Source organism: Canis lupus, chromosome 36, assembly GCF_048164855.1.
Source record: "Canis lupus baileyi chromosome 36, mCanLup2.hap1, whole genome shotgun sequence".
In the NCBI taxonomy this organism is placed as follows: domain Eukaryota; kingdom Metazoa; phylum Chordata; class Mammalia; order Carnivora; family Canidae; genus Canis; species Canis lupus.
The window spans coordinates 29,550,042-29,578,039 of NC_132873.1; the positions used below are offsets into that span (position 1 = coordinate 29,550,042).

A 27,998-nucleotide genomic window follows, 5' to 3' on the forward strand; every position below is an offset into this window, starting at 1 on the left:
GCTCACCTACGCTCCCTTTGCTCTACCCAGATATTCACATGTTTCTATCGCCCAAGCTGTTCCTTCCTTCTTGTCTGGACCTATTAACTCATTTCTCAAGGTTCAGCTCAGATGCCATCTCCTCTGTGTTTTACTTAACCAACCATCCAGACAGAATTAGCCGCTGGATCCCTGTGCACATACCTTGATTTTATCATTTTTAATATTGAGTGGTAAGTAGTCATTTCCGATCTCCTCTCCCTTGCCAGAGAATAAGGTGGTTGATGGACCACATCCTGAATCCCCCAATTTCTGGTACAGAGCCTGACATTTAGTAGGTGCTCAATACGTGCTAGTTGATCTAATACATTATTACACTAGAAACACATAAAATTTAAGACCTGGAAGACACCTTAATGATAATCTAATCTAGACTTTCATTTTACAGTGAATAAAAGGTTGTTTCAACAGATAGTCCAAAGGAAGTCACCACCACACTTCTGTTAGTACAAAAAAACATCTTGAGAGGTAATAATTTTAGGGATGATTGAACAATTGGAAAGGCATGAGCTCATAGAGCTGAGAAGGGGAATGTGTTCAAGGCATCTGGGTGGGGCATCGAGAAGGTTCACAGACAGAGGGGGATGACTGAATAAAGTGAGTACCAGGTTACTGTGTGCACATCTAACATATATTATTGTGATTTGGAAGGTCTTTTCACAAATATTCAAAGAAACTACAAATGAAAATGTTATTGTTTTTATTATCTGTATCTCTTCATTTTCCCTACCTAGTTTTTGATGCAGAGGTTGTTAGTGACACAACTCAGAACTTTATTTAAATGTAGATTCCTTTATTTTCTGAGTTAGAATTCCACTGTGTGTGACTGCAGATAAATTAAAATAATAAAAGCACATTTCTCCTCATTTTGGTTTTCCCACCCAATCAAACCTAGAGTAAGAACCAAAATCTTAAGCACCTCCTCCCAGTTCATTTCCCACTGGCAGGGCTGCCATCTTTGATTCCTCATCCATCTTCCTTCATAAATACTTTCCGTTCATTGAGGTTCCTGGGAGACTCCGTCGGTTAAGCAGCTGACTCCTGATTTTAGCTCAGGTCATGATCTCAGGGTCATGGGATCAAGCCCCATGTTGGGCTCCATGCTGAGTGTGGAGTCTGCTTGAGGATTCTCTGGCTCTCCCTCGGCCCCCTCCCCCACTCTCTCTCTCTCAAATAAATGAATGAATCTCTAAAAAAAAGAAAAAGACTTTCCATTCAGTCCTTAGGGGAAAATGCTAAGGGTTTTAAGAGCAGGATTACTTTCTTGTCTCCTAAAACACACTGGCAGTTGGACTCCAGGCAATAACACGTGAAAGGACCCGTTTGCCATCTGTTTTTTGGAATGGTCTTTATGTCTAAAGAGACAAAGGAAATAAAAAATAATGACAACAACAAAATAGCAGAAAAGGCACAAAAGAAGGCTAAAATTCCATGCTCTCAGTTATGGAGACAGAGATAATAACGTTATCAACACATGAATAACAGTGCAGGAAGGGCTGTGAGCCTTCACGCAGAGGACGGTGAGGAGCTCAGGTCACTGCCTGGCTCTCCCAGGTGAGCACACACAAGCTGTGAGCTTGGGCAATGAAGTGGCACCCGGTGTGCATGTGAACTTGGGATAATTACCTTCTTGACTCTCGGTTTTTTATCTGTCAAATGGGGATAATGATGCCTTTCTGTGGGGTAATTGTGAGGATTTGGTGAAATGATAAAAGGGAAAGGCACTGTGCCAGGCTCTCCAGAGACAGATTTCCTTTTGTCAGTGGCAATTCTTGGGTCCTATTTCTAATTTTTTTTTTTGAACGAATTCCCTAATGTCTTTGGACAAGTCAGGCCTTTGAAGCTCATTTTTCAATGAAGAGTTGGGCCAAGGGTATCTCTTTTAACTGTAAACTGCTTAATGAATAGGGACCCCCTGATGAGGCCATCACTGAGCGTTTGATCTTGGCTTCCTCTTTTCTCCCTTTGCTTGTTGGGTCACTGCAGGATCTGTGTTAGGAACCTTTGTGAGATAATGGCAAGTGACTTGTCCTTGTACATACCCAGGATTTATCTTCATGCATGGATACCTCCTAAAAAATGTTGAGATTCCTAAGTAGGTAATGCATGCAGATGAAACATTTAATTGTGCTTTCATGGTCTGGGCTAGTATAAGCACAAAGTTTCTGTCATTTGGTCAGAGCTTGGATACCTTCAAGGTATCAAATCCTTGTGCCTCCAGGTTCCCACACTTTGTAGAAGCCATTCAGTCAGCATTTATGCCTAACAAAAAAATGGAGACTTGAGAGTTAATGATTTGAAAGGACTTTAGTGTAGAATCAAAAAAAAAAAAAAAATCAGTGAGAGTTGAGTATTGAAAACTGGAATGTCAAATGTAGGCTGACTGCTTAAATTGCCCAGGCCTGAGATTTCCTTTGTCTCTGCGAAGGTAGACACTTCCCAAACTGTCTGTTTTATCTTTTGTATGTTAGAGGTAATGAATGTCAAACCCTCCTTTTCTCTAAGGTGCGCAAGAATTAATGGGTAGCTAATAAGCATTGATTCTATGATGTAGTAAGCATGATTTGTCTTCAATGATGGGAAGAAAAGTCCCTTCAAGTTGCGGTTTTCTAGAATATAATGGGGACATAACATAGAATGAAGAAAAAAAGCTTTGGAAAAGCAAGAATGTCCCTCTGAAAAGAGCACTGAAGTGAGAAAGGAAATGGCAGTGGGAAAGGACGTGGGTGGAAGAAGATGATTCAGCTGGAGGGGGCTGGGGTGAGTACTGTGGGTGGGCCTGACCGAGTGTGAAGTAGGCGGGTAGTTATGACTAGCATTGAATGGGAGATAATTAAGAGCAAGTTGGTACCAGTAACTGCCAGGGAAGGGAAGAGAATATGTCCAGAAAAAGCAGTTCTTTATTTTAATGCTGAATTAAAACACCTACCCATTTGGGGCTTGAGAATTTCATTTTGAAATGAAAAAGTATTTGCTGAAAACAGAATGCAGAAGATTAATTTGAAATTTTACATGCTTGCTTCTAGTTGTTGTGGTGAAGAAGTTTCAAAATGATATAACTGTGCGGGGTACTCCTTCGTGGAAAGGAACATGTATTTTAAAATATCAGCCATTCCATAAAGGAAAAAGCAGTGCTGCTCAAAGTCATGCACAACACGAGTATCAAATTTCAATTTGGGATTAGCTACACATACATTTCTGAATCGTTTTTAAGAGAAAGGACTGAAAATGCACAGCTTCCATCGTCCTTTAAATAGCTTTCTGGATTGAAGAGCATTATAATTAAACCGCACCAAGTGTCACTGTAGAGAAGCTTCTAAATTATGGGTCTGAATGGGGGCGAGAAATGCTGTTTGATTGCTTGACAATCAAACCCAGAAAATGTTCAGATATGCGCAACCCAGACTTATTGTAATTATATCAGATGGAGAAGTGGGAGGAATAGGTGTAGCCTTGAATTCAGTAATTACTTGTTTATCTCTCCTTGAAAAATTTCAAAGAAAAACTATTCATAAACACTCAGGAGTGCATATTCACAGAATAGTCTTGTATAAGAAAAAGCATATTAACAAGTGATCAGTCCTTTCAGTGTATCCTAGAAATCGATTGTGAAAACATGGCCATGTATGTCCTCAAAGTACTCTCAAGCTTTGGAAACTGATACATTGAACTCTTCAGGAAGTATTTTATTTCAAAAACAGAATGTCAGAAGGGATGTTCATCAGGGCACTGAAGTCTATTGCACCCCATTTCACCTAGCTCCTTGCTCTCCTGAAGCTCTTCCTTTCTCTCTTAAGGTGGGAAGGAATAGGGAGATGCTAACAGACAATTCAAAACCTACCTTTTAAACCCAAAAGATTCCTCTTGGAAGGAAGGTGAGAACTTAATGCCACACAAGCACCTTTACCAAGTGTTCGATGCCCTACTAGGTACTACATATGGGAACAAACAGACATTTGACTGGGAAACGAATTTCAGTGCCTGAGAACTGTCAGGGTGAACATGAAGACATAGCACATTTTTCATGACCCTTCCCCAAGTGAAAAACTAAGACCATAAGTTATATCTAATACATGTGCTATCCATGTAAACAAAGGATCTCATGTTCTCCAGTCTTCTGGATTCCTTTAACATTTAACTAACTATGGATCTAGTTTCCATCTCATGTAATAAGGAAAGTCCATTATCATCTTCCAACCTTCCCCCTCCTGGGCATTTTTCACTCCAGATTCTTACTCCTGGTTTTGTATAACAATTAACAATTTTTATTTCATAGATAAATGAGTGAAATGTAGAATATATTCAAGAATAATTAAACAATTTAAGAATTGGGTCGAATGGTTTTTTTCTAAAGAGGAATATTTCTCGTCCCATGAATGAACCATTAGCCAGTCGTAGAAAGACAGTTTACTTTTGTAAGGGGAAGATATTTCTGTGGGTCAGAGATTTCCCAAGACAGTCTCAAGGGTCTGGGGATGCAGTGAGTCCCTCATCTCTGGAGGTGTTTGAGTATTTACTGGCTACATTAACTTGAGATTTTCTTATAGAAGTAGACCCTAAGATGAGGATCCACATGAGTAGCTTATCCAGTGGGTATTCCCAGGAAAGAGTGACAGGAAATATGGATGTAAGACAAGGAAAGGATGCTGGAAGTGAAGGATATACTGTTCACACAAGAGTCCAATGTAGAAACAGGAACTCTAATTGCACTTGGAAATTCTGGAGGCTAGTGTAAAATACTCACCTCATTTATCCTTCCAACAAACTGAGAGCTGGGATATTCATACACAAATTTCCATCAGTTGAGGTTGAAAACTACTCCAGGAAACCATTAGTCCTCTGCCACTTTCTGCCTACCTGGTGCTAGACTGGCAGTTGAAAGCCAGGCTGGCACACAACGAACTGGTAAGAATGAGAATATGTCAGGATCTCACTAGGTTACACTAGCTAAAAATTTGAGAAGCTATGGTAGAGAAGAGACTGCAATATGACAACCCAAGGACTGACTCAAGCAGAGAGATGTATAGTGATTGGTTTTTCAGTGTTGATTTTTTACATTGAATTTGAATGACCACAGCTCCTACCATGCCTTCTTCTTAAGCCCCATACTTTCTACTCTTAGTTTCACACATTTGCATTATTTGACTGCTCTTAGACTTTGCTGCCCTGGAGGAAATTCAAATCTGAGACGATGGATGGGTCTGGGAGACCTTAAAGGTCACTGCCACCTGTGAAATTCTGTGGTGCTCTGACTAGATGATCCCTAACACTTTCAGCAATAAAATTCTGTAGATTCAGTTATATGCTATCTTTTTAATTATCTTTGCAAGTTCCTTGAGGCCAATAGTATAGGCCTATACATGCTCTTGACTGATTAACATGCAATTATGTGTTTCTAAATGCTAATAAGTAGAGCAACATTAGTGTATAAATTCACTGCCACCATAGTGTTTGCACTGTAAAAGTGTAGCTTGACACACATCCAAATAGATAACAAAGAGAAACAGCTTAGTATTCTGCAGGTTTGATTCAGGGCCTACCTACAGTCCAGTGAATTTGTTAAGGCAAGTGTGCACATTGATGCTTACGCACTTAGTCTTAAATCACAAGGAAAGATGACCTTGGCAGACAACATTAAAGCTTTTAAAGATTGGCCTTACATTATGCTAAGTGCAAGAAGCCAGATATACAAGGCCATACACTGTATGATTCCATTTATAAGACATTCTGGAAAAGACGAAACTATATGGATAGAAATTAATTCCATAGTTGTAGGGTTGGAGGTTATGATAGGGGTAGCTGACTACAAAGGTGCAGGAGGGAGCTTTGTGGGGTGATGGTAATGTCCTCTGTCTTCTTCATGGTGGATTACATTACGGTACACATTTGTCAAATATCATCAAACAGTACATACACACAAAAAGGATGAATCTTATTGTATTATATATTACATATGTATATACAATATATTTTTATATATATTAAACCTCAGTCAATCTGATATTTTAAAAAATTGAAAAAAAAAATCAAACCTCTAGGCCCCAGGCAAACTCCTTACCTGCTGCCACACAGGAAGCTTCCTCAGCATCCTGAGAAAACCAGGGGAGGCTTGACTGGATGTCCTCCCAGATAAAAACACATAGTTCCCCTTGCCCCTGAGTTACCTCTTATTTTAACATTCCAAATCATCTTTGCTCCTCAAACATGATGAAAACAGGTCAAGGATGAAATAAGATTTGTTTTGTTGCTCTTCTCAGCTTCCTACAACGGTATCTGCCTTAAGTCTTTTTACCTCCAGTGTTTTTCTCTAGGCCCTATTTCAGAATTCACATTTTATTATTTTGACATATTCTTTTACTTATTTAAAGGATATTTATAGGGGCTGTCTAATTTCCAAGCAAAATCCTAAGCTGTAAGAAGCATAAGTTGAGAGGAGAGATGATGTGGTTTGATGAAGCCTGAACACCTCCAAGATTCTACTTCGAAAGCTGGAGGGCTTGTCTTCCCTGTCAAACCCATATCTATTTTCTTGAATTCTCTGTACACAACACATTCCTGAAGAAACTTGTCCCCGTTTCTTCCGAGGGTAAGCTGCTCTCTGGATGTGGTTAGATCTGGGGCAGCTGCCAAAGGCACTAACCTGAGGAGCAGACGCCGGGATGCAGTATCAGGTGTCATTTCCATTTCCTTGGACAAGGGAGGGCTCTCATGCTGCTCCATCAGGGAATGAGGTATGGTTACACTGACCTGGGGCCAGCACCATGTGCTCCATGTCTCTATTTGCCTAGAGCATCTGGCACATTCCCCAGCCTCACACCAGGTACTTGGTAGCTGTCGATTATTTGACCGACTGATCTCTACTCCTAGGATTTCCCTCCTGAGGGACATGCACTCACCCCTCGTAGTTCTGCTCCATGTTCTGAACCTCCAGATCCAGGGCTTCCCTCCCAGGCCAGCCCTAAAGTCTATCCTAGGTATCCCTTGTTTGAGCTTTCCAAATACCTTCTTACACTTATCATAGCCTAACTCACCTAAATCACTCCGTATTTTAATTGTACCCAGATTTCTCTGTCCACCCCCTCTTACTGTTCCTCACCACCCCCTCCTCCAACACTAAATTATGAGCCTACTGAGAGCAAAGTTGTTGTTTTTTTTTAATTTCTGGTGTATGTGTGTGTTTCTATCCATAACATTATAGAGTCCTTATAAATGTTTGCCAATTTTTATTGGTTATGTAACCAATAAAAATTTGGTCATGCTACTTTCATAAGTTTGCTGTATTAGTTGGAAATGATTTCAAATGCAAGTAAAAAAAAAATGCCTTGGTAACTTGTATTGGCTTATACAAGTAGACATTTCTTTTTCTGGTATAAAAAAGGTTTGGAGAAAAGCAGCTAGTGACCATGGTATAGACAGGCAAGAGGTCTAGGCCAGAGATTCTGTGATGTATTTGACTTTTCCTTTATGATAACGAGATGGTTTTTAAGTGCTCAGCTTTGAGATTAAGTGGAAAGGAGTTGTATTAGTTTTCTTTTGTTGTGTTACAAATTACCACAAACATAGGAACTTAACACAAATTTGTTATCTCACAGTTTCTATGGGTCAAGAGTCTGGTCAGTGGTTAATTGAATTCTCTGCTCAAGGAGTCACCAGACTGCAGTCAAGATGTCAGCTGGGGCCTGTCATTCGGAGGCCCAGGGTCCTCTCTGAAGCTCACTGATAGTTGGTAGAATTCAGTTCCTCGGGCTGAGGCTCTCACCTGCTAGAGAATGCTCCGCAGTGGTTCAAAACATGGCTGGCTGCTTTCTTTTAAGAGGCCAGCATGAAATGATCTCTTTTGAAAAGTTTGCCTGATTAGGTAGGCCCACTAGGATAATCTTTTTTGATTGACTCAAAGTCAACCGATTAGTAACATAATCATGGAGGTTCTACCCATACTCAAGGGAGGGGATCCTACAGGGCGTGCACACCAGAGGCCATCTGAGAACTCTGCCTACCACAGGAGTGATGTCACTTCTTTCCTTCGAAAAGCAAATGGCTTCTTAGATTTCCCCATACTAGAGTTCTGCTTATGACTCATTGGCCAGAACTAGGTTACATAGCCGTTACTAACTGCAAGGAAGGCTGGTAAAGAGGACATCTGGCTTTTCCAACTTCTATAGAGAAGATAAGAAAAGGAGAGGGGCTGGGAATAGATGTTGGATTAGTCTATCAACAGACTGTTCCCCCAGTCAAATCCCCTCAAAGCCTTAATTATAGAATATTAGATCTGAAAGAGCACTGAAAATCATCTAGTACAGGCTTTCCATTTTCTAGATAATAAAACTGAGGTCCAGAGAACTCATGTGACTTTCTTGAAGTCCCACATTATTTCCTTTGAGGCACTAGACAAAAGTGACCCTACCACATTCAGCTTCTCTGGTAGTAGTCAAATCTCCAGAAAAAAAAAAATCATATAAATAAAGTAATGGTGGAATAATTGCTCTTGAAGTTGATCACTCAGTTGATCAGGGCTCAATCCTGATGTACGTTCCTATCACATAAGGCAGGTTTCTGCTTCTAATCATAATTTGTGAGGCAAGCAGCTCGGGCAAGAGTCCTGGCTGGTACAGAGAGCAAGTCCGCATGAGTTTAGAGGAAGATAACCCCATCTCAGGAAGTCAGGGAAAGCATCAAAGAGTGCCTGGAATTTGAAATGGGGCTTAAAAGACAGATAAGGCATATCATGGAGAGATCAAGGGGAGCATTCCATCTAGAGGGAAACATCGAAACAGGACTAGATATGTTAAACTAAAAAAATGTACAAGGAGTACAGAGATCAACTCAACTCAACCAAGGCTGGGTTTCAGAGGGGCTGATTTATTAGTGTAGGAAAGAGGTGATGCTAATTTGATCTTGAAGGGTGACAATGGAGGTGAAAAGGATGACAGTGAGGATGGAAGGAAAGTTGTATATGCTCATTGGACAGGTTTTCACTGAGTTTTTAAGCACAATTGTAGAAAGTGTGTTTATTCACTTTCTAGCCCCAGGCCTATAACCAGTGCCTGCATGTACTAAATATTCAGTGTTTTTAGTTGAATTTGTGAATGGTTTAGTGCAGAGGATAGAGGAAAGGATGATATGAGCCACTTGAGGCTGGATTGGAGATTGGGAGGAGGTCCAGAATTGAAGAAGGTACAAAATTTAGATTCAGACACGTTGAGCTCCAGGTACCTCCTGGAACCCAGGGATGATGTCTAGTAGGTCACTTGGGAGAGGCACCCAAGAAGTTGATGAGCCTGGAAAGGTTTACTTGCAATTTGTAGCTATGAGGGCAGAAAAAGAAGGTAGTGGAGAACCTTCGGTAATGCTTACATGTAAGAGGAAGACAAGCCAGAAAAGGAGAACGACTAGTTGTAGAATTGCCTAGAGAAAGAAGATTGTGGATCCAAGAAGGCAGAGAATAAGAGTGTCTAAAAGAGAGTAGCTAACGGTTGTTGAACAAGATAGTTTTCAGAGAGAATGAGGCGAGAAACAGAGAGTAAGAGTTTTAGGAGTGAGTAGGGGGAAGAACTGACAGCTAGTATTGTTCACCTTTGGAAGTTTTAAAGATTTTATTTTTATTTATTTTAGAGAGAGAGTGTGTGTGCATGAGCAGGGGAGGGGCTATGGGAGAGGGAGAGAGAGAGAGACTCTCAAGCAAACTCTGTGCTGAGCACAGAGGACAACGCAGGGCTCAATCCCGTGACCCTGAGATCATGACCCGAGCCAAAATCAGGAGTTGGATGCTTAGCCAACTTAGCTTCAGTTTGGGGTGATGGGTCAGAGGAAAAGGAGAAAGTGAATATAAAAGAGAGATCCTGCTTTAAAGGATGAGGTCCTAGCATCTGGAGGGTGTTGGAAGGTGGATTCAGAGAGGAGGCAGTCCTTTTTTTCTTCTGAAGCAAGAGGAAGAAAAGAGGAGAGAGGAGGAAAGGAAGGCTTTTTCCATTGCCCTGTCACTAACGGCTTCGGGCCACTCTGAAAACCTCCCTAAATCTCAGTCTTCTCATCCGTAAAGTCAAGCCTAGGCCTCAGTGGGCACTAGAGTATGATAAACTCTACAATTTTGCCCTGGACATATTTCTGAGGGTTCCCTCCCCTCCCCTGCTGTTCTTAAGCAATCAATTGCCAATAATGATGATAACAGCAATAATAGCAGACACAATTTATTGCATGTCTCAAAGGTCATGCCCAACCAGGATGAATTCTGAAAAGCTAAACAGTGGAGAAATCACCAGAATGTACCCTGAAGGATGGATGTATATGTATGTACATATATAAAATATCTTAGTATTCTCAAATCATATAGGTAACACAGTGTAATGCTTATTCTGTTTCTTTCCTGAGTTCAGTCAACTCTCATCTCATTTCTTCCTGGATTTTTGTCTGTTCCTGTACATAGTTTTTGAATTCATGATTCAAGACATTTCTCATATTCCCAAATGCTTGCTTGAGGATATATAATTCAGTTTGGACAGTTGGTGAGTTTTCTCCCACTTTGCCATTATTTGCAAGAGGAGTTTTTAATGAGTTGAATTGTTTGGATTCCTTTATTTATTTAGTTTATTTGTTTTTTAGATTCCTTTTATTTTTATTTTTATTTTAATGATTTTGCTTGGATGAAGACTGATCTGCATTTCCATGGACAGGGCTGAATGGTGTGGGGTGGTTGCAAGATTTCTGGATCAAGAGTGCCCTCTTCTGTCAGTGTAGTAAAGTATGATTTTCTTTTTTCTTTTTAATGATTAATTAATTATTTTATGGAAGAGGAATGATAGGAAAAGAGATTATGCTTCCTTCAATTAATTAATTAATTAATTAATTTCCATTTTAGAGGGCTAGAGGATCTGATATGTTCCTAAATTTGCCCCTCACGTCTTTTCCACTTATTGTGCATAATTTCTGAGAGTCACCTCTATGGTATTTTCACCCCTCTGCCCAAAACTTTATCTTCCCAAGACTGCCTCCTTGCACCTCACACACGTGGCTAAGTACCTTTCCTGTTGTAAGTGTTCTGATCTACCAGCACGTTTTTTCAGTATTTTCAGAATTAGGGTGGACTTCCTCTTTCGGGTGGTGGTTTTAGATCAATCTTAAGTCCACCACTAGCTCCCCTTTTCTATATTCTGTACAGTTTTTCTCAAAACTTGTTTTTCTGAGAGGGACTTGCATCAGGAATGTGGGGGCAGCTTGCTGGGGTTCAGTGTTTGTTTTTCTATTTACAGTTAATTTGAAATTTAGACATTCTATGTTTTCTAGTTATTGGGAAGACATGGGCATTATATAGTGTTATTTGATCTTGTTCTTTGTGTTTTCTTTTTTTTTTTTTGTAAGATTTTATTTATTTATTCATGAGAGACAGAGAGAGAGAGGCAGAGACACAGGCAGAGGGAGAAGCAGGCTCCATGCAGGGAGCCAGACATGGGACTCAATCCCAGGTCTCCAGGATCAGGCCCTGGGCTGAAGGCAGGCGCTAAACCACTGAGCCACCGGGGCTGCCAGTTCGTTGTGTTTTCTGTGAGGGAGTAAGGTGGGAGATTCAGATTTATACCACCACTGTTATGTTGGCCACCTAGAATTCCTTTATAATATTTACCCTAAATATAATTTACCAACAAGATATGTAGAAGTCCATTGGCTCAAATTATTTCATCTTGAAGCTTCTGTATCAGTGAGAATTCAGTTGGGCCACTGGTTGAGGAGACTCCAAGGCCAATGGCTTAAACAAATTAGGGGTTTTTCTTGTGTAAAAAGAGGTAGATGGTAGTGAGCATTGGGGCAGCAGCAGAGTGATATCCGTCTTTATACCTCTGTGACATCTTAACCTTTCTCTTATGGCTGCCATAGTTTTAAGAGGGCTTCTAACATTGCTTCTAGAATCCAGCCAGGAAGAAGGACAGAGTACACAGGGCAAAAGGCATTTGTTAGCTGCCAACTTCATTTTAAAGATCTTTACTGAAAGCCCCATCCAAAAACTTTTGCTTATGCCTAATTCAGAGCTGGGTGAGTGATAATCTCTAGCTGCAAGGAAAAATGGGAAATGTAGTTTTTGTTCATTTGGAGCTTTCTGTTTGTTTTTCCTAAGTACCTTATTGCCCACAACAAAATTGGGGAGCTATTAATAAGGAAAAGGCTATTGAGTAGGCACTAACAATTCTCTTCCACAGCTCCCAAATTCCAGAGCCAGAGAATTGTTGGTCTTGCACCATTGACTCAGAGACAATTCTCAGATCCATGACTATTGACCATCTTTGGGAGGTCCTTGGAGGATCTTATATCAGGAGAGGTAAGAGAGTAACAGAGGGTCTGACCAACTATGGAAAAGGGCCAGAATAAAGCAAGACTAAACATTGTTCCAGGCTGATTGACCCTTATCTCAGCAGAGAGCCAAAGAGCTAATAAGAAGTTCTTTTTTTTAAGAAAACACACACACACACATACACACACACACACACATATCAAGGAATGCCTTAGTTTATTAACAAAGACATAGTTCTTATATCTTTTCTCTTTTCTCCATTTTTTTCTCTAAGTGGACATAATTCTATAATGAAAAAAACTTCTTTAGGAGATAAAGTCTAGTAGAAGATCATCTGTTCTCAGCATGGAAAGCTCTAATGGGCTAAATTCATTTCCAAAACGGTGACATTCAGCCATCTCATCTAACACACACACACACACACACACACACACACACACTCATAAAGACTTTCATATGTGACACCCTCATATCTCCAAGTAATCATTAACTCAGCTACATGTCCATTTGAATAACCTTATTTGTGAAATACAGACACTATTCATTTCATTATTCTTTGGTCTTAAATGTAAGCTACTTTTGTAGGTACCCCAATTATTTAAGATTCATTTCAGAGAGTAGAGAATTAGATAGTGAAAAACCTCCAAATCCACACATAAGCATCCAAGTTCATAAACACATCCATTTATTTACTTTTAAATTATTGTTACCTAAAGTGAATCTAGATAATGTGGTTCTTACCCTTGTGCAACACAAAAGTGAATAAATGTTTTTGCCTCGAAAAAAAAAGAAAACATTATGCTAAGTAACATAAGCCAGGCACAAAAATTATATAATTGTCCATTTTATGTAAGAATATGAAATATCTAGAATAAGCAAATTCAAAGAGACAGAAAATAGATTAGAAGTTATCAGGGTTGAGAGAAGGGAGTTATTGATTAATGGTCACAGAGTTTCTGTTTGGGTGAAAAATGGAGGGAATAGGAAGTGGTGATTATTTGTCTGATGGTGTGAATGTAATTAATGCCACTGAATTGTACACTTAAAATCGATTGAAATGGTAAATGTTATGTTACATATATTTTAACCATAATAGAAATCCCTTCCCCTGGGATTCCCCCACCAAAATTAGAAGGTGACATAGCTAGGCAGGAAGATTCGGAGACAGCTTCCTTTATGGGAAGCCATTGGCTGTGCCTTGAGACATGCATGCAGATGTATGCAGTTGTAGACTTATACATGCATAAACACAACCCAGGTACCTAAACACAGATACCCAGATAAAGGCAAGTGTTACCTACCTCTTGGTATATACACACCTACAAACCTACAGTCTGTACTTTGTATATAAAGATGGTTGGTTTTCAACCACCATCAGAATTCAACCATCCACACAGTAGAGGTGCATGCACCTACACAGTACACCATGTGATAATATAGCTACGCAGGTTGACCAAAGAACCTGTTCACCTACTGAAATGCATGTTCTACATGCCTACACACACAGAGACACCCCGCAGAAACCATGGTGCCTGATGTAACAGTGAACGGGTTCAAGGGCATGTAAATGGATTCACTGATTGATAGGTGGGAGAATCAGGGTAAGAGCAACAAGGTAAGTGTTGGAAGCTAAGAGTTGTCCGGAAGGGAGGCCATTAGAGGATGGGTGAAATGAGTGGGTGGGAACATGATGGCTGTCATAAGAAAACATCATACAGTTTCTTTGTCAAAGAGATTCAAATCAGAACAAGCTTGAGTTGCCAAATTTTACTTTTCTCTCACCTTTTACTGTATGATCTCTGGTTATTAGAGAACATGCTATACACTCGATTGCCTTGTAATTACACCAGCCCTTCCAGCTGCTCCCAACACAATTCTAGGGGAATTCTCAGGTGAGTTCAGTGAGCTTCTTTCTGTGTCTTCTTCTGGCCCCAATACAGTGAACCTCCTCACATTGAGTTCAACAGGGAAGGTGCTGTGCCCCAGCCCGGGGCTGGGGACTGTGGTTGGGGAAGGAAGTCCCAGGCTGACCAACATCTTTTGACCAATGATCAAGCTGAGGAAGTGAGATGCTGGGCATGGTGAGTCAGGAGCCAATGATCAGCATTTAGAGCAGGTTCTCCCAAGGGCATAGCCAATGATGAGGAGACAGACAAGATCTTCAAGGGGAGCAAGAACATTGAGGACCGAGTGCAAGGTCTCCCCCAGGACATATCTTTTGGGTTGCTCCTGGTGTCCTTTGTGGTTGCAAAAGCTGCACCTTAGCAGACAGTGGCTTATGGCAACACTTGGCAGGAGTCCACCAGGGAGCTCCCAGAGGAGGCAGAAGGGCCCTGTCTCTAATCTCCTCCCTGGGCCTTTCCACCTCAGCGCTAGCTCTTTATTCTCTCTCCCGTTGGGGGGCTAATTCCCTTTTACCTCCCATGAGAATCCTGAATGACTGTGAGAGTTAACATCTTCCTCTTCTCTGTCAGGAAAGAGAATTCTCACTGCCAACCAGTAAAGTCAGAATGCGTAACATGGAATTATCAGTACCTCCCCTTTTTTTTTTTAATTTTTTTTTAAATTTATTTATGATAGTCACACAGAGAGAGAGAGAGAGAGAGAGAGAGGCAGAGACACAGGCAGAGGGAGAAGCAGGCTCCATGCACCGGGAGCCCGACGTGGGATTCGATCCCGGGTCTCCAGGATCGCGCCCTGGGCCAAAGGCAGGCGCCAAACCGCTGCGCCACCCAGGGATCCCTACGTCCCCTTTTTTCAACCTGTTTTTGAAAAACCATAAAATAGCCTAGGCTGGCACAAGATGTTACAGTTTAGCAAACCAAGCAACATCTTGGTGTGTTCTGTTTTTTCCTGAGTTCCATAATACAGTGATTTCCGAAGAGAGTAAACTCACTGATTGAATAAAAGTTTTGTTTGTTTGTTTGTTTGTTTTTAAGATTTCATTCATCCATTCATGAGAGACACACGGAGAGAGAGAGAGGCAGAGACGCAGGCAGAGGGAGAAGCAGGCCCCATGCGGGGGAGCCTGATGCAGGACTCGATCCCGGGACCCCAGGATCACATCTGGAGCCAAAGGCAGACGCTCAACCACTGAGCCACCCAGACGTCCCAGATGTTGGTCTTTAATAGAAAACCAAGATTGGCTTTGATGTTTGATTATAGGTATTATCTTTTTAAAAAGTACACTGCTTTCGATTAATCTTTAAGTATAACTGCTATAATTTTAACAGATATTAATAATATTTGGGATGTGTGTCTGTGACAGAGATACATGACTTTACTGAGTGAAGTCTACAGTTCATAAAATCACTATTCTCAATATCTGAAGTAATTACAAGTGTTTTTGTCACTTGGCTGTTATATAAGTCCATATTACAAATTATTTGAAGATAAAGATTTTGATTCTTGGATGAAATTATCATGTTCTGGCTCTTATTCTGAATTCAATTGAGGTAGAAAAATTATTCTATCTTTGAAAATAATTTAACTTTTGTAAGCATGCATGCATGGATAACTCCAAAATGAATAGTGAACTGCAAAAAGCTGGAACCTCTTCTGACAGCAATTTAATTCTGGAAGAAATTAAGTAGGCGAAATATCAGAAGTGTGTGGCCTCTTTTAGGTATAATACAGACTCAAGGCAACTAGACAAATATTCTTGACTTGGACCATCTGAGAAAAGATTCTGACTGTCTTTCCATGTGATTTGCATATAACTCACATGCCTACACAAAATATCACAAGCCAGCTGCCTCTGCAGGTTTCCTACTCAGAGGAAAGAAAGCAGACCATTGTCAGAAGAGGGAGGTGAGGAATGAAGAGCAGCAGCTATGCGTGGACTCCACGGTTTGTCTAAGCCGAGCACTGAGACAAGGGCCTGCACCCAGAACTTGGGTTCCCCAACCCCGTACCCACCCACCCACACACCCTGAGAGCTAGGACTGCTCCAGGTGCTCGGGCTTGGGGGCCTGAAGATAGAGCCCCTGTGGGTAACCAGGTGGCATTTTGTTTTGTGTTTTTTCTTTGAGATGTACATGGATAAAAACTCTGTGTTTCTGTTTTAAATATTAGGGGGTTTTCATTTTTTTGCTATAAAATAAAAAATCTAGGGGCACCTTGGTGGCTCAGTCAATTATCTGCCTTCAGCTCAGGTCATGATCCCAGGGTCCTTGGATTAGCCCCACATAGGCTCCCTGCTTACCGCTCCCTGCTTCTGTCTCTCCTTCTCCCTCTTCGCGTCCCCCTACTCCTGCGAGTTCTCTTTCTCTCTCTCAAATAAATAAATCTTTTAGAAAGTAAATAAGATAAAAACTAAACTTCTTTTTTAGAGAATATCACTTGTTTATGTTGGAAAATTAGAAAACATAAGCAAAACAATTTTATATATATAAAATCGTCAGTTTATAAATCTATGCCTCAAATATTTCCATTTTGATTTTGATTTAATATATAGTGTGTGTGTATATAATCATTTAAAAAAAATCAAAATGGATCTCTGTGTCCCAGACTAGAGATTTATAAACTGATATTTTTTAATGTATACGGGACATTGTTTGATACTACTATATAGACATTTGCGGCATCATTCTTGGCCACATGATATTTTATTAGAAGTAGTATTAAGTTACCTTCCATTGCTGGACACGTGTCATAGAAGTGTTTCACCATTATTAGCAATGCTATGCTAAAGACACTTGTACCCGGTGTCTGTTTATAATATCTGTTTATTTCTCCTGGCTAAAATTCTAGAAGTAGAATTATTAACTATACTTTTTTTAGGGTTTTGATTCATTTAGGTAAATTTCCCTTCAGTAAGGTTATCAGCTTACATTCCAACCAGTTCCAACCAGCTGAGTGTTATCATGTTCACTTCTGTATACTCTCAACAAAGCAGAATATTAAAGTTCTTAAAAACTGGTTCTTTAAAAAATAAGATGAAGAGCTTGTGGAGAGCAACATAAAACTATAAATGAAGGAAATAAGGATAAGGCAAGAGATATAATATGTTTTCCCCCAGATACCTCTAACTCTAATCAGAATGCCTAGTTTTTCTTCCCCGTATGTATGTATTCAGGTCATGTGAGGGACGTTGTAGTAGACACTCGCCAAATTGATTTCTTTTCTTCCTCTGCACACAGCAAGACTACATATCCCAGGCCCCCTGAGGCTAAACGTGATTGTGATTTTTTTTGGCTAACGCCATGTGGGTGGAATGATAATATGCTGTGGAGCCTGGCCCCTGATCCTCCCTGCCGTTCTCCTCCTTTGCTCAACGCTGAGGCCTCTGAAACCTTGGAGGACGGCAAAGTCTCAGGAAGGAGGAGCCCAGGTCCCTAAATCACCGCACGGAAGGCCATTTGTCAAACCCCAACACCAAATGATTAACATATGCAATTAATAAATTCTGTTGTCTTAAACCACCGAGAGTATAGAAAAACAGTAAAATTCAGGTAAACAAAAGAAAAAATTACCCAGATTCTAAAGCCCAGAGGTTAACTAATTGTTACAGAAAGCAGCCTACCCTGACAAATCCAGACATGTTGCTGCTTTTAGTCAACCCACATTGGAATTAGTGGTAAAAAAATTAGGGCTTGGTATTATTTTCTCTTTCACAATATCGTCCTCCTTTTTAGATACCTGCTGTGGAAAATAATAAGCTCTTATGTATACAGTGATTATATATGTACATAGAAAACTGTGTTTATGTGTAAGGTGTATTCTTCTCTACATACATCTCCCATGTAAATATTCATGCCAAAGGGGTAGGAAATTAACTTAAATAAATAACTTAATCTTCTTTGATTTTGGATGATGTCAGCCTGTGGTCAGAAATGCACACTTCCATTTAAGGGAGCGACAGTTGTAACCAGTCATTCCATCTGTTCCCCAAATTCCTAGCTCCTTCGAAGTTAGGCAGAAGTGTGAGCAGAAGCCCCAGGTATTTCTTCTGGGGGGAAGCAGTGAAAAGCCCACCTGAGATTCTCTCGTCCGTGTCCCTGTTGCAGTTACCAGGGGGCTGGTGCAGCCACAAGACGGAGAGCCTCCATCATCCTCTTCCTCTGTAATGCATATGTGTGTGGCCCAAGCAAGAATCCAACCTTTCTTGCGTTAAGCACTGGGATTTCCGGTTAATTGGATAGCAGCACTATTAACCCATCTTGTCCTAAAACAAGGCTCACACAATTCTCTGCACCCTCCACATCAGCAGCTCAAAGCTACCATTAATCATCCTCAGACTGGTTACATGGGATTTGACTTTCCAGCTATGAAGGAAAAGGTGAGGTAAAGAAAAGACTTTAGAGAGAGGGAAGAGTTTCCTTCTTGTGGTGCAGAAGAGATCTTACCAACACTAATAAGGGGCAGATATAGAGTTTGCTTTGTTTTTCTGGCCCCAAGTAGCTTGTGAAATAAATTTAAATTACACTCACACTATGTGAACACCAATAATGGTGTAGAGACATAAAGGTAGTAATGACAAAGAGGAAGTCAGGTTTCTTGCCCTGCTGGGCAAGCACATGTATCACTTATTTTCCACTAGTTGATAATGAAAAGTGATACATGGTAAGGAGTTGAGAAGTTAGTTTACAAAGAGAGACTATAAAATGAAGCACAGACCCTTTGCTCCTGTGGCGTCTAATAGCTTTAAATGAATCTCCTTACATCAATGAATGATACTTTTCTATCCTATCTGAATTTTCTTATAATGAACTCATATTATTTTTATAATTAGAAAAATGTGTTTCTATTTTGGGAGGAAAAATCACTGTTAGTGAATGAAGAATTAATAACTTTCCTCCATGACTTGTAGGTAACAGCAGCTAACACAACGCTTCTCAGTTTAACTGTGTAATTCAAGGGCTGAGCTCCCAGAGGGCAGATGCAGAGCTGTAATTTCAGCGAGGAGGCACATCCTAGAGGCTCAAATATGTGAGCTGCATATTGAATGACCCTACCTACGCTGTGAATATTTGTCCATCATCTCTTTCATTCTGGAATTATTCGTTTTAGGTTCAAGTGATATTCCAAACAGCTTTGCGGGCTCTGGACTTGCCCATAAGGTGACACTTAGCAGGATCCAGGGGTGAAATAATGGAATTGCCAAAAATATGATCTGAATTTCTTGTTAAACAGAAACCTCTGTGCGTAGACTCCACTTTACTGGCATCATTACTCTCCTGGATAAAACCAAGCAAGCAATTATAATACCAATTCCCTATCTTTTCATACTTTGGTATATTGCCCAATTACTGCCTGTAGATAAGTATATCAGAAATCATCTTGTTACAGCTGTAGATAAAATTTCGTTATCCTATTAACAAAAGGAGCATTTTGGCTCCTTTTTCCTTTGCAAGTTATTTGCTCTCATTCCTTATTCTATGCACAGCTGAAGGTCATTTTCTAGATAAGCAATTCAGCCAATTTATTTCAATTTTCCCATTTTTAAAAAGTTTTGGCTATCAGGAATATAAGATAAGATTTCATTTGTGATAAACCAAATTTCAAGTAAGTGGTAAATGAAAATTGCCTGTTACTGCGTAAGGTAATTTAAACTCCTTGTGGGAAGCGATTGGCATTTTGAATAAACCTTCTGTTGACATTGTTTAGCTAAAACTATTTGTTTTATTTTATTTAAATCCAATTTAGCTAAAACTGTTTTAAAGCCTCCATGAAGCTCTCTGTCTTTACATTTACTTTACTATTACCGTCATTTTACTAGCTCCGAAACTCCAGCCATGTAGCTCTGGCTGCCTCTTTCTGACACCCACAGATGCATCCACCCCCACTCACCCACGCAAACCTACACTGTGACTCACATTCAGAAGGATTGTCAAAAAATCCCCACTCCCTGTCTAACTAAAATGTTCCTTTCAAACACATGCTACTCGTTTGATCTATTTCCATGTATCTGTGAGTCAGCTGAGTCTTGTCTCATCTACCCAGTAGACGAGAGCCTACATGTATGTTTTTTTCAATATGGATTTGGCAAACCTGATACATATTCAAGCAGTTGGGATCCTAAAAGCCTGGTGAGCAGTTTTTTACTCCCAACACTTTTGACATCAAATGTGTGGGCTTTTTCCTCATACCGACCAATCTTACAACTCCCCAGGCACCAACTGTGTGTCCTACAATTCAATTCTGGCACCAACTCCCACGGTTGGTAGATAGGTTAAGGGCTCCTTCCCATGAAACTGCCCCCACTTCAGACACCAATCACAAATCCCAGGCCAACCATATTTCTGACGGACAGGTTATAAATTAATGGTTCCCATGACCCCCCCTTCTCAGGTTCCATAATTTGTTAGAATGGCTCACAGAACTCAGAAACAGTTTACTTATTATTTACTGGTTTTTACAAAGGATACAACTCAGGAACAGACAAAAGGCTGTTTGAGCAAAATATAAGTGGGATGGGGGCAAAGAGCTCCCATGCCTCTTCAGGCATATCAGCCTCCCAACACCTCGACATGTTCGCCCACCAGGAAGCTTTCTGAACCTCATCATTTAGTGATTTTTAAGGTGGTTGCCTCACATAGGCATGAGTGAGTAAATCATTGACCATTGCTGATTAAGTCAATCTCCAGCTTCTCCCCCCACTCCCCAACCCCCCACCTCCCCACTCCGGGGAATTTGGGAGAATGGGGCTGGAAGTTCTAACTCACTAACAAGGTTGGCTCCTCTGGCAATCAGCCCATGTCCTAAAGCTACCTAGGGGCCCACCCACAGTCCTCTTAGCGTATACAATTCTGATGTGATTGAAAGGGTCTGATTATGAATGAGAAACAAGGTGCCCCTAACACTCTTTTCAGGAAATTCTAAGGGTAGAAGCTCTGTGTCAGGAACCAGAGACAAAGACCAAATGTACAGTATCACGTTTGGGAACATTTACTATAAATGAATTCTTATCCAAATTCTGGCAATTATTTCTAATTTAAAATATTATTCTAGAACTGGCAACGTGTGTAGGGCTGGCATTTCAATTAGCCTGAAGAAAGAGAATAACTACAACTTAATATCATAAGCATCTACCTGGATTGCTATTAAGCAATTTCACAAGGGAAGGAAAAAGGATGCAACTCATTTTATTCCATGACAGCAGACCATCATTTCGCTTAGATATAGAACTCTTTTATCCAGTGTCATCTAATATCTGAATCTGAATCACAGCTGGGATCCAAATATAAAGGATAAGACAAATCTCCAAATAAATGTACTAAAGCTTTTTTTTTTCGTACATTGCTCATAGGAGTGACCCTTGAGCATACACTCTATGCTCATTTGATTTAATTTTACATAGACTATTAACAAGTTTGTTTATGTGACTTACCAACCAGTCAGCCAATTGGAGAGCATCAAATTAGGACAACAAATTCAAAAGAGAGATGGAGTTATCTGTTATCTATCTGCTAAAGATCGATGGGGTTCTGTCAATATGAATGACAGCTAACAATCTCAGCAAAACATTCTGAGAAATAAATATGAAATCTGAGGACATTTTGTAGGAATAAACCATTTAGAACATGCCAGGACTACCTGAGGGTATTGTAGTACGGAGAAGAATGGAGTTTTTTAGTGATGATAATCATCATAAGAAAACTCAGTTTGGCTCTGAGAGGTCAAAATATGTAACCCATTTATTTGTATAAAAACAGTTTCAAGTAAATCTTTAAAAAAATAAAATAATATGTATTAATTTTATTTAAAAATGTACTCTTTATTAGAAGAGCATAAAGAGAGAAATAAAAACTTTCACGTAACCGCTCCTACCCCTTCAATCAAATTCCACAGAAGTCCCTCCATTTCCTGTAGTTGAAATTTTTTTTTTTTTTTACATTTGGTACTCAATGGGGGGAAACTCCAGAAATCTAGGAAATTCATTTATCTGGAGAAACTATTTTCTTATGATCTCTGCTAAAAGAAGCAGGGCTATATCTATAACTCAGTCCCCATACACTAATCTGGTCAGGATGTTTTTGCTACAGAAAAAGATAACACCAGTCCCAAAATGGAGGTCAAAGAGGATATTATCTCTCCTTGATACTAGCCTTTCTATTCACATCTCTCTATAGCCACTATTCTAACTTCTTCTCATTAGTTTTTTGGATACAAGACAAAATTCTAAAGGAGTACCGCTGCTTAGCTCAATGAGTTCAGTCATCGATGCCTGATGGCTCAACATCCTTTTTAAAGTATGCCAACAAGTGCACCCTTCAGCAGCACATATACTAAAATTGGAATGATACAGAACAGATTAGCATGGCTCCCGCACAAGGAAGACACAAATTTGTGGAGTGTTCCATATTCAAAAATAATAAAATAAAATAAAATAAAATCAGCCAACAAACCTAACAACACCTGTAGAGTGTCACAGAAAAAGAGTTAGGAAGCTTGATTGAGCAGGAGGGCTGTGCTGACCTTTTGGCCTGACCACTTCCTGTCCCCCATCCCCCACCCCATTCCTTTTCAAGCCTGGACCAGATGGAAAAAAGCACCAAACTTCCACCACTACCATCACCTCATTTTCAGACATAGTTTCTAATAGGAGCTGACTTCCCCCAGGCCCTGAAGAGTCTCAGTCATGGACTTATCAAGCAAAGGCCTGATTAAGTCTAAGCAGAAACTGATGTGCACCAAAAATATCTGTCAGAATGAAAACAACCATTTCTTATTTGCTTGAGGGGTAGAGAAGGGTGTTTAAAACAATAGATAACATTAGGGTACAGAATTAAAAATATGCTTAAACCATTTGAGGTCAAAGTTTATTCAGCAAGAAACAAATTTCCATTTGTAACCACTCTTTTCTCATGAACTCTGTATAGGTTGCAATTGAGACATAGCTATAGGAAACTCACAATTCTCACAAGTTGCACTTGAATTTCTGATGCATTCAAAATACAGATTGGACTGAAGTTATCAAAATAGAATCATATTTCAAAATAAGAAATACTGTGAAAAAAAAAAAAAAGAAATACTGTGAGTCAGGACAGTCCTACCAATTATAGCAACCCTGTTTCTGAAAGGCTTAGAACCTGGGTCAGCACAATGGTAGCAAAGCAATGTTTTATCAAAATGGTGTAATTAGGAATGGATGGCAATATTTTAACCCCTCCTTCCAAGAGTTCCAAAATGATTTTTTAACGTGTTTATAAATATTTGCTTTTGTGCCATTTTAGGGGGAGCTTTCCATACAAACATTTGGCTTTCAATGAGTCATTCCCAGTCTGGTTCACACCCAGAAGCTTCCTGCTTGGCTATCAGTGAATATTGGGCTCATTAGCTGCCTTATTTTAATAATTGCCTTGAATGAAGATGAGAAAGGTGGTAGAGGGAGAAAGACGTTATGATAAACATAAGAATGTTCTTGGTTCCTTACCAGAGTTTGACAAATATGCACCAATACCCTAACTACCATTTGAACTTAGCTTAATGTTGGGATTGTGATGGATTTGTGTTTGGCCTTTTAAAAAACATCCAGATGATTATACCTGATGTTGCTACTTTTTTTAGTCATCATGTGTATTTGTTAGCTTAAGGACACCCCAGAATCCAAATTATAATATGCAATTTTACTTTTACTGTAGTAATTACAGTTATTGGATCCTAAAACCATCAACTAAAAGCAACTGGAAGAATAAATTACCCTTCCTCATATTTAAATGGAAAAGAATGAGGTCCTTAGTTAAGATTTTAATTAAATCTTTCTTCAGCTAGAATTACAGAACTTTTATGTAAATGAGGAAGCCACAGTGATGAAACACATGAATTAGTAATGAATCTCTATTTCCATTCCTAAAGGGAAAAATTTGGGAGTTGTATCTTGAGCACAGTATGTATCTTGGGGGTAAGAAGTCAATATGAAAAAAACCCTAAAATTGTCAAGCATGAAAATGTGAATTACAGATTTAAAAAAAAAAAAGGAAATAAGTACCTTGCAAATTATACAGTAAGTAGAATATATTGTGTATTCCTCTTCACTGGATTAGAGGAAGGGTTGCAAACTCAGGTCCTTATATCTTGAATTACACCCTATGTGTCTAGTCATACTTTGTTTGCATATTACATTTTAAATGCTTAGGAATGATCTTTGTTCTCTCTTGCCTCCCCAAAATACTCTTCCCATTTTTCTTGAAATGTGTATTTCTCTCTGTTTACATTTTATTCTTCCCAATTTTTATATGGACTTGGATATAAAAATGATATCACTTTTTCTTCGCTTTTAAAAAAATGGTCTGATTCATACACTGGTGACTGATAACTGTCCCTTAGCCTTCATGTGAGAGAGGCAATGAAGAGTGGTGAAGGGTGTGATAAAATAGAAAGGCACATGCCCTCTTTGAGATAAGAATCCACTTCTAGGCACCAGTACATATGGCAATAGCCATCTTTCAACTCTTCAAGAGAAATATTTAAAATATTTAAATATTTTATTGCTCAGTGCTTTAAAAGCAAGAAATTCCATTTTAAGAGGCCAAAAACACCAACAATTACCACTGGAAGGTTGAGAGATTAAATATATGTACTTCACATTAGAGAAGGGGAGAGAGATCAGAGGTACTGAGAATCTGGAAGTTGTTTCCCCCATGGTGGGCCTTCGGCCTCTCAGCCAACCACCAACACACCTACTGTATCATAGGACACTTGAGGTATATCAGTCATCCTGATCCTCTTGCAGAAACATTTCCCCGACTTGCTCTAGAGTGAATGCTTCACACTTGAATTCATACTTGCTGGGATTGATGGAAAAATCTTAGGGTAATTATAACAATAACAATAATAAACTTATGTTGAGAATCAGGCACTATTTATTCTTTCACTTAACGAGTATTTACCGAATGCCTGTTGTGTGCTAGAACTATGTTTCTGGGATGTCTTAGGCAATTTGTAGGCATTGGAAATATATCTGTTTTTTTTAAAAAAAGAAAAAAAAGGCTCATCCTTATGGAAATTAGATTCATTGGGGAGACAAATAATATAATGAATAAGTACATTAGGTATATTAAAATGAATTAAGTATATTAAGTTATACTTAATAAGTACTATTAATAGATGGTGATAAGTGCTATGGAGAAAACTAAACTGGGATAGAGTAATATCTCTGGTCCCCTGATGTGTAACTGGAATGGAAATACTTGCTAACTGGCAGACCTTCCACACTGGTTTCTAGTACTATGGGATAAAAGCTGTATAAGTGGGGAAGACAAAGTGAAATATCTGAAATTGATTTGCCCCTTCACATGATAGTAAATGAAAAACGGTAGCATGTCCTAGGGCAAGTGGCAGAGTGTGGTGCCACCATTTAAGACCTAAAGGAAAAAAAAAAAGACCTAAAGGATATGGGGTGGTGGCCCTCATTTATCCGCATTTAATTCACCAGTCTGGCCCTTACAAAAATGCCTGATCCTGGGAAATAATAAAGTCAAACAAACAGTTGCCCTGATTGCAGTGACTATGCCAGAAGTAATGTCTGCTGGAAAAGATTAATATGGCCTCAGGTACCTTGCATCGATGAGCAAATGCATTCGTTTCCATCCCTATCAAGGAAAGGGAATGGGAGTATGTGAATGACACAGATGTTTACAGTCTTGAGCAGGATTAAGTCTCTGGCCCTGTCATTATTAACCGAAAGGACCCTAGACTGCCTGACCGTTCTACGCATCATCACAATGATCCACTATATTGAAGATACCATGTGTGGTGGTCTTTAAGTATGCCCACAAATTCTTTGAAACTTCTTCCTTCAAGAGACAGAGCTCAATTCCTGTCCCCTTGAGTGTGGATTGGCCTTAGTGACTTACTTGTAACAAATAGAACATTGCAGAGGTGATGATATAGGACTTCTAAGACATTACAGCTTCACTCCTTGCTCTCTCTTGGATCACCGACTGTGAGGGGGGTCAGGTACCATAGGATAAGGACACTGAAGCAGCTCTTTCAGAGAGATTGGTGTGGAAAGGCGCAGAGGCCTCCTGCCAAAAGCCACGTGAAGGAGCCATCTCAGAAGCAGACCCTGCAGCCCTCGTCAAGCTTCCAGATGACTGCAGCCCTGGACAGCATCTTGCCTCTAAGCTCCTAAGAGACCTCAGCTGAACTCCCTGGCCGACCTATGCTGTTGGAGGCCTCTGTGATGATGAAAGACACTTCCTGGAGTACAGCAGCCCTAGTAAGAGAATCACTCTGTAGGGGTTAGCGTTCTGGACAATGTTACACGATCTATTGCAGATACCATTCAAAATATAGATCCTGACGTGCTACGAGGCCCTGGTAGATGCGGACCACTTGATCCTGGGACATCCAGGGGCTATGCAGCCGGCACTGTTTGTGATCTTTCAGATCCACTAAGTCGTAAGGTCACGTGAGCCTAACAGAAGTCCACTGTGAGATGGAAGTGGCATATTAGAGGACAAGCAAGCTGCGTGTGTAGGTGGCTTAGACTCCTCTTTCATCCACCACTATGGCACCATTGCCTGCCTCTCAGCTTACATTTGTGGTTTTGGGGGCGGAGGGGAGTTGGAGGGCACAGGCAAATTCCCTTATAATCAACTCATGGAAAAGGAAAAAAAACCTGTCTCGATACACAACTGGATCAGCTTGGTATGTGGTGAAGCCAGAAATGAACCACTATATTATAATCCCTAACCAAAGATGGCCGTGGGAGACAGCAGTGATGGGAAGAGCGTTGGTGGTACGTCTGGTCATCTACATTGTATGGAAAGAAAAGTAGCCTGAAATAAAAATATAAGACTTGTGTGATGAATAGTGTAGCTGGTTAGTCAGGGGTTTGGAAGGAGGAAGATTCAAAAATTGGGAACAAGCAGGTCTAGAGAAGAGGCATGTGGATAGACTTATGGGAGTCCATTCCTCCAGCTCCTGAAGTATTGCAGAACTCCTATCCAGATTATATTAGAAACCCTTCACATCTCAATTACAAGGAATGAAATAACTCAATTTAAAAATGGGCAAAAGATTTGAAGAGACACTTTATCAAAGAAGATATATGGATGACAAATAAGCACATGAGAAGATGTTCAACATCATTAGGCATAGAGAAATGCAAATTAAAACCAAACTGAAACACTATTTTGTGGTTAGGAGAATAGTTGAAATTAAAAAGACTGAACACACTGTATACCTAAAATTAATACAATGTTATATGTCAATTATATCTCAATTTTAAAAATTTTTAAAAGACCAAGCACGCCAAATGTTGGTGAAGATATAGAGGAACTGAAACTCGTTCTGGTTCTCGATATAGAGGAACTGAAACTTGTTCTCGTTCTCGGACTTCTGGTGAGAAGGTAAAATACTTTTTTAAAAAAGATTTATTTATTAACTTTAGAAAAAGAGAATGGAGAGGGGCAGAGGGAGAGGGAAAGAGGAATTTTAGCAGACTCTTTGTTGAGCTTAGAGCCTGATGAGGGGTTTAGTCTCACAACCCTGAGATCATGACCTGGGCCAAAACCAAGAGTTGGAAGCTCAACTGACTGTGTCACCCAGGGGCTCCCAAGAATGTGAAATACTTTGGAAATCAAGTTGGCAGTTTCTTTACAAGTTACATGTATACTTACTAGATATAATTCGGCCATTTCATCTCTAGTCATTTACCCAAGAGAAAAGGAAGCATATGTTAACATAAAGACATATATCACAGATGTGCCTACATAAAGACCCACATATA

At 39.8% G+C, this 27,998-nt stretch overlaps 1 long non-coding RNA gene and 1 other non-coding gene across 4 annotated transcripts; both read left to right on the plus strand.

Moving 5' to 3' along the window:
* Window positions 1-541: 541 nt before the first annotated feature.
* Window positions 542-17,755, plus strand: LOC140625385 (uncharacterized). Of its 3 annotated transcripts, none has more exons than XR_012024710.1 (5): window positions 542-636; window positions 12,228-12,346; window positions 14,260-14,400; window positions 15,259-15,484; window positions 17,461-17,755. It is a non-coding gene; the product is annotated as an uncharacterized lncRNA (long non-coding RNA). The 3 variants fall into 3 exon arrangements; XR_012024711.1 differs by lacking the exon at window positions 17,461-17,755 and adding an exon at window positions 16,083-17,404; XR_012024709.1 differs by lacking the exon at window positions 17,461-17,755 and having other exon boundaries at window positions 15,259-16,069.
* A 4,769-nt stretch (window positions 17,756-22,524) lies between these two features.
* Window positions 22,525-22,629, plus strand: LOC140625922 (U6 spliceosomal RNA). The gene has a single exon (XR_012025190.1). It is a non-coding gene; the product is annotated as a U6 spliceosomal RNA (small nuclear RNA).
* The last annotated feature ends 5,369 nt before the right edge of the window (window positions 22,630-27,998 follow it).